The sequence below is a fragment of the Microtus ochrogaster genome, chromosome 7 (genome assembly GCF_000317375.1).
Source record: "Microtus ochrogaster isolate Prairie Vole_2 chromosome 7, MicOch1.0, whole genome shotgun sequence".
NCBI lineage: Eukaryota > Metazoa > Chordata > Mammalia > Rodentia > Cricetidae > Microtus > Microtus ochrogaster.
Window position 1 is genome coordinate 48,778,445 of NC_022014.1, and position 7,701 is coordinate 48,786,145.

At 45.7% G+C, this 7,701-nt stretch overlaps 1 long non-coding RNA gene across 1 annotated transcript; it reads left to right on the top strand.

The window, feature by feature from the left end:
* The first annotated feature begins 1,234 nt into the window (after positions 1–1,234).
* On the top strand, positions 1,235–2,825 carry LOC101982287. Its single transcript, XR_258330.2, has 3 exons — positions 1,235–1,291; positions 1,854–1,941; positions 2,464–2,825. It is a non-coding gene; the product is annotated as an uncharacterized LOC101982287 (long non-coding RNA).
* Positions 2,826–7,701: the final 4,876 nt, after the last annotated feature.

The following is a 7,701-nucleotide window of genomic DNA, read 5'->3' on the forward strand; positions in this document are numbered from 1 at the left end:
ATCACCAAGCAGCCCTGCCTACTGGTGGGCAAAGAGCCCAGTGTGGGTGTGAGCCTCAGCTGTACTGTGTGCATTGTTAAGGTTAAATATTAAATGTCTTCCAAAAGCACCTATTTTGAAGGCTTTGGTCCTTAGCTGGGGGACTACTTTAAGCGGTGAAAATCTGAAGAGGTAGGACCTAGGTGGAGGAAGTGGGTCATTGGTGGCACGCGTTGGGAGCCCCTCCCCCTGCCTCTCTACTTCCCGCCCACCACAAGGTGATCGGCTTTATCCTACAACCCGCTCTCCACCTTGATTCCTGTGCCTCTAGCTATGACGTAGTCAGAACAGAATCAATATAGACTAAAAACCTCTAAAATGGCCAAAATAAAACTGACTTCGTTCTCAATCTGCAGGCGGCCGATCCCTTTGAAAACCGAACAACCCTTTCTCCAGCATCACCATTGGAAAGTAGGGATATATACATTACCGTTCATAACAGCAAAATTAGTTATGAAGTAGCAAGGAAAACAATCTTACGGTTGGGGATCACCAGGGACTGTTGAGGGTCACAGCGTTAGGAAGGTCGTGAACCACTGCTTTAAGATAGCTCAAGTATTTGTCTCAGTGACGTAACCCAAAAATGCGAACAAACAAACAAGCCCCGACTAACAGCTCAGGTATGTTCTAAGAACCTTCCTGGAACTTCTGCTCAGGAGTCTTGGCACGGCACAGAGGGGCTGCCTGAGAGGAAAGCAGGGCCAAGAGCGAAGAATAGGGCCAAGAGGGAAGAGGCAGCTCGGTTCACTTTGCACAGACTGACGTCTGGCTCCATCTGGATCTCAAGCCGCAGCTCAGCTGTGCTTTCCAGTTTCCTGAGCCAAAGACTGAGATTTTGCTGGGCCCAGTTTATGCTGAGTTCCTGTGACTCAGACCAATCGAGTCCTGACAGATGATCCTACAGAGAAACACTTTTTTCCTCCTTCATAAAACTACTGGATCGCTTTATGATTCCAGGCCAGGCACGTAGACACGCCCCCTTTCTCCGGGCCACTCTCACGGTGGTTATGCTGTGATTGTTTTGAACCTGAGGCCATGAGCAGGCTCGGTGAGCCAGCTATCACTGACCTCCTGCCCATGTTGCTGTGTCTTCCTACAAGTGTGGCAAGATATTTCATTCCACTGTGTAAAGATATGCCTCTGTGACTGGCTTAATAAAAGGCTTAATGGCCAATAGCTAGGCAAGATTTCCAGGCGCAGAGGATGCTGGGAAGAGGCACAGAGGAAGCAGAGCGGGATGGACAGCACATAGGTGAGATAGTCGAGCTTCGGGGCAGCACATAGATGAACAGGAATGGGTTAATTTAAGTTATAGGAGCTGGCTAAAAACAAGCTTAAGATATCAGCTAAGCTTTCATAATAATTAGTCTCTGTGTTGTGATTTGGGAGCTGGCTGGTGGAACAGAGAAAGACTTGCTACATACATGAATTCTTGATAATCTCCCATTCTTTGGAGAATTTTCACTTATTGTGAAAATGTAAATTGATGAGATCAGTAAATTTTACTCATTGTAAAACTTTCTCTTTTCATTCCGATCGTGGTTGGTCATTTGTTTAATTAAACTATTCCCGTTCATTAAACTTTTAGTGTTCAACTTTCTCTATGGGGCTAGGAATCATGATGCAAGCCTCTAGTCTTAGCACTTGGGAGGCAGAGGCTGGTGGATCTCTGTGACTCTGAGGCTAGCCTGGTCTATGTAGTGAAACTTAGCCTCAAAACTGAACGTAAACAAAGGAACAATAAAGCCTGCTCTGTGGGTCCTCGGTCCAGACAAGATGCACGTGTGTTTATTCTGTGTTCTTCTGTCCCACAGATGTGGAGACCAGAGGGCAAGCTCAGTGACCGTTTCTCGGCTTCCATCCACCCATTCTTGAGTCTCTTACTGGGCTAAACTTCATCAAGTGAGTGAGGCTGGCTGATCAGCATGCCCCAGGAAGCTGCCTGTTTGGATCTTATCAGCTCTGCGATTATAAGTGTATACTACCACCACAACTGGGTTTTTTCATGAATTCGGCCGGGGGGTTGAACTCAAGTCTTTGTGATTGCTTCATGCTTGCAAAACAAGCATTTTACTGACTAAGCCACGCCCAGCCACTGGGGAAAAAAATTAAGTTTTTTTTTTTTTTTTTTTTTTGTGTTTGTCTGAGACAAGTTTTCTGTGTAGCTTTGGAGTCTGTCCTGAAACTTAACTCTGTAGACCAGGCGGGCCTCAAACTCACAAAGATTTGCCTGTCTCTGCCTCCCATGTGTTAGGATTAAAGGTGTGCACCACTGCCGCCTGGCTAATTTAAGTTTTTTTAAAAAGGTGGTTATTTTTATGTGTATGTTTTGCCTGCATGTATGTGTGTGCACAGTGTATGTGTGTTGAATGCTGAAGTCTTGCTGGATTTTGAACCTTGCTCTCGCTCCATGTCCATCTCCAGCTGTTGGCAGCTTTGTTCTGTAGACTTCTTCCTCCTGGACATCATAGACAGAGTCTCCATCGCTTGAACACCGCTGCTCTTGGGGCAACAGGAAGAATAGGACATCTACCATTTCTGCCCACATTTCGCTGACTGAGATGCATCATCTGCCTACAGGTGGGCAAAGAGCCCAGGGTGGGTGTGAGCTGTGCTGTGGTAAGCATGTCGCTATGGTTGAGTATGAAATGCCTTCCAAAGGCATCTGGATTCCAGAAGACAGTAGAGGCTCAGGAGGAGAAAAAGAAGACAGTTCCGTGATCAGTATTAGTCACCAGAGCAATCTATTCACACAGTTATGGTCACAGGATGCATCTATACAGGACACAGCCATATGGGTGACATGTGCATGTGACACACATGCTCTTCAGCCTGTTCTGTAGTTAGATCCTAAAACATGCATTCTAACTATAAAAAAGAAAACAATAAATAAAACATACATTATAAATACCACATATACCTAACCTACCAAGCATTATATTATGACTTGGCTATGACTTGTTATTGTTCTTCTCAAAAGCTGGTGTTCAAAGACATGCTTCCTGATGCAGTGTTCCGAGGCAGGGCTTGGGGAAGTGTTTAGATCGTAGGCGCTCTGATTTCATCAGTAGATGACAGATTTATGGAGTCATATTTTGACGTTGTTAGGAGGAGATGCATACCAGGAAGAGGGGCCTGGTTAGAGGAAGTAAATTGCTGGGTGTCTGCCTTGTCCCTCCCTCCCCCTCTCTTCCTTTCCTCTCCTCTCCTCCCTCTGACCACCACAGGGTGAGTAACTTCCTTTCCCATACTCTTCTGCCATGATGCACGGCCTCATCTCAGGCCCAGAAACACAGAGTCAACTCAGCACAGCTGAACCCTCTCATGCCAAGAGCCAAAAAACAGTTCTCTTCTTTAAAATGTACTTATCTGTATTTTATGTGTGAATGTTCGCCTACGTGTATGTGTGTGCACTCTTGATACTTGTGGAAGACAGAAGAAAGCATCAGGTCCCTGAAACCAGAGTCCCAGAGGGTGGTGAGTTGCTGCGTGGGTGCTGGGAACTGAACTTAGGTTTTCTTCAAGAGAAGAAAGTGCTCTTAACTGCTGAGCCATTTCTCCAATTGCTAAGTATGCTGGCCAATTTTTTTTTTTTTTGTCAACTTGACGCAAGCTAGAGTTATCTTGAAAGGGGAACTTTATTGAAAAAAAAAATGCCTCCATCAGATTCCCTACAGGCAAGCATGTGTGTGTGTGTGTGGGGGGGCATTTTCTTGATTAATGATTGATGTGGGAAGACTCAGCCCACTTGGGACATTGACAGTCCTGGGCAGGGGAGTCTTAGGGGCATAAAAAAGCATAAGAGTAGCAAGCCAGGGCCGGGCAGTGGTGGCGCACGCCTTTAAACCCTGTCTCGAAAAGCCAAAAAAAAAAAAAAAGAGTAGCAAGCCAGTAAGCAGTATTTTCTCTGTGGGCTCTGCTTCAGTTCCTGCCTCAACTTCCCCTAATAATGGACTATATATTCTGTAGTTATGTCCTAAAACACCCATTCTAAGTACAAAAAAGAATGCAGTAAATAAAGCATACATCATGAATGCCACATACATCCAACCTACCAAACATTGAATTATGGCTTGATTATTAAACCAAATAAACCCTTTCCTCCCAGGTTGCTTTTGGTCACTGTCTTTATCACAGCCATAGGAAGGAAATGAAGACACTAAGTGTTTCTTTTTAGTTGTTTCTGTCACAGTGATGTCACTGACAAATAAACCGAGCAACACAGCACTGTAGAGGCCTGACCTCCATGTGGTGACGGGGCCACCTGGGACCTGCTGCTCCTGCCTAGACTGTAATTGTATCAATCTGCACAGAATCGATCACCGACTTCACAATGCCAAGGATGCTGCCTACTGAACGCACATCATATCATAAGAAAAATTAAACTCAAGCTGCTGAAGTCACAGGTGTCTGTACGGCCACACGGAGACGTTCCTATGGGGTGTGTTCACATGAAATGCATCTGAACAGGCTCAGAGATGGGTTTGGCCCTTCCCATCAGACACAAGCACTTCCTCTGGGTTTGTGTAGTATGTAATAGTTATATATATAAGAATGCTTGTCACAGCATTGTTTTCTGAGGTATTTCTTCAAACAACCAAAAGCAAACTAACCACACACCAATAACAGAATGGCGGTGTCAGTTAGGACATCTATATCATGGCGGATCACAATTATTAAAATGATGATGAAAAGTTCTCCTTTAATTTGGAGGGATTTCAAGGCCTGTCGGTGGGTGAGAAACAAGATTCAGTAAAGGAGGGAGAAAAGCCAATGTTTTTGTAATAGAATTCTATTTTTGAAAATGATTCAAATCCACTTTATGTAAAGATTATATAAAGGATACAGAAAATATATATGAGAAGAATATGGAAGCTTACATATTAGATTACTTCAGTGGAGTAGCAATTGGGGGAGGGGGAAGGGACAGGCCACGTAATAGAAGAAGAAAGAAGGTCATCAGAATTAGATCAACGTGCAGACGTGATTGATGGGAGGCACCGTCTTAAGACAAGTTGGAAAGTGTGTGTTTAGGAGTTAACTAGTTCTGACCGGATAGGGCTTTCCATCAATTTTTCCATTTCCTGCACACGAGAGTGGTTTAGATTGAAGTGAGGGGTTATGAAAGGTACAGAAGGTTCCAAACTTAGACACCTTGATTTCACGGAGCTTCAGAAGTCACCCATGGTCAAGCAGAAGGGCACACACTGGACTGGAATCTGTGTGGGATGGGTTCGGCTCTTTTTGTGCCACTACCATGGATTATCACAAGTGAATTAAAGAAAGAAAGGCATTTCTTACCCTTCTGGGTGCTGGAAAGTCCAGTGTTAAGATGAGGACATCTGGGGAAGGCCATCTTGCTGCATCCAAGGTGAGGCAGAAGGCAGAGAAGGCAGCAGGCACATTGCTCGGATCTCTGTGCTTCTTGTAAAGCCAGTGACTCCATCATGGAGGGCCTACCTATGACCTCATCTAACCCACCCTATGACCCATCTAACCCTCCCTATGACCTCATCTGACCCACCTTATGACCTCACCCTATGACCTCATCTAACCTACCTCATGACCTCATCTAACCTACCTCATGACCTCATCTAACCCACCTTATGACCCCAGTCTATGACCTCATCTAACCCACCCTGTGACCTCATCTAACCCACCCTATGACCTCATCTATCCCTATCTCAAGGCCTCATCTCACCTTCACCCCATGAACTCATGTAACCTTCACCTTATCACCTCATGTAACTCCCTTTACAACCTCAGCTCACCAAATTTCAGAGCTTCATCTAATGCTCACCCCGTGAACTCATTTAACCCTCTTTATGACCATACATAGCCCCCCACGGCCTCACTTAACACTCTATGGCCCAATTTAACCTCCCACCTCAGGACCTCACCTCAGACCCATTTTCAAATACTGTCAACATCTTGGAGGAATAAAGCCTTTTTAACTAGGAAGTTTGGGGGAGCACACTGAAGGCGTAGTGTGGGGTAGCTAGAAGTGACACTGGGAAGTGTCATTACGGTCATGAGTGTAAAGCCCTCGTGAGAAAGATTACTGCCATTGTCAAAGAGGCCCAAGGACACTTCAAAGGCTGAGGCAGGAGGTTGAAAGTTCAAAGCTAGCCTGGGCTAAATAATAAGACCTTGTCTCAAAAACACAAATAAGAACAAGAGATGTGAGAACTCCCCACTCCTTCTGTCACATGAGCACACAGTGAGCAGGTACCGCCCCCAAGAACCTCACCCCACACTGTGTGCACTGTGGCCCCGTATTTCCTTCAGAATGGAGAAGGGCAGTCTGTTGTAGCCCTGCAAGGTTGTGGTGTACTACAAGAGAAGCCTGAACTGCCCACAGCCCAGGTGGGTCACACAGACACAGAAGAGCGTCAACAAGGGTCAAGTGTGTCGTTTTTAGAAAGTCGGGCAGGGGCTGGAAGACAGGGAGGCCTTCCAGGAATGGCCAAAAGCTTGTGTTTTGTGTTTTTTGTTTGTTTTTGTTTTTTGTTTTTTGAGACAGAGCTTTTCTGTAGCTTTGGAGCCTGTACTGGAATTAGCTCTTGTAGACCAGGCTGGCCTCGAACTCACAGAGACCTGCCTGCCTCTGCCTTCCCAGTGCTGGGATTAAAGGTGCGCCACCACTGCTCAGCACACAAGCTTGTGTTCTACATAATTTTCCCATTCTAAATGTTTGCCAGCAGTCAACTAAATTGCACCCATCATACTTGCCAGGCTGTAGGAGCTCGGCCGCTGTCTGGACTTGGCATTTTAGGCTTTTCTGTGGTCATTGGCTTGAACACTGTGCGCAAAAGCCCAGGCTGCTGTTTTGTCAGCGTGGGGACCATGCCGACTTCCGGGCCTACCTTGACTCTCTGAATCGAAGTTCTAGGTGCGGGATCAGCGTTTCTACCTCTGCTCGAGTGCCACAGAGGTGGTTCCCTCAGGCCAAATTTGAGAACTCTGACAACTGTAGGACCTTGAGGCATCCAGAACTGTTGAACTCAACAGTATACTTGACTTTTGGCCTCAGGAGGCCTCCGTACTCTAGCTCACAGAATGATCTGCACCTTGACTTACCAGTGGGGTCGCTGAGTGCAGCAAGCAGCCAGGTCATTCCCAGGCTACTGACCAACTCTAATCAAGCAAACGTGAAACCAACTAAGTACTCACATCTCGCTCTGGTTTTTCTATGCAGGAATGCTACCTGACCATACTGCAGGCCGTTTTCCCAACACATTAATATTCTGTGGGATTCCCCACTCACTAGGTAGTCTTTGCTCTGTTAAAGTCTGTTAAATTTGCCTTGTCTGAGTTTTTTGGTTTTGGTTTGGTTTGGTTTTTTGAGACAGGGTTTCTTTGTAGTTTTGAAGCCTGTCCTGGAACTTGTTCTGTAGACAAGGCTGGCATCAAATTCACAGAGATCCACCTGCCTCTGCCTCCCTCGTGTTGGTATTAAAGGCATGTGCCACCACCGCCTGGCTTTTTCTCTTTTTCTTTCTTTTTATGCTTGCCGTAAATGTTATATCTGGATTTCCATGACATAAGAACATTTTGTTCCTATTACTATTTTTTTTTTTTTTGGTTTTTCGAGACAGGGTTTCTCTGTGGTTTTGGAGCCTGTCCTGGAACTAGCTCTGTAGACCAGGCTGGTCTCGAACT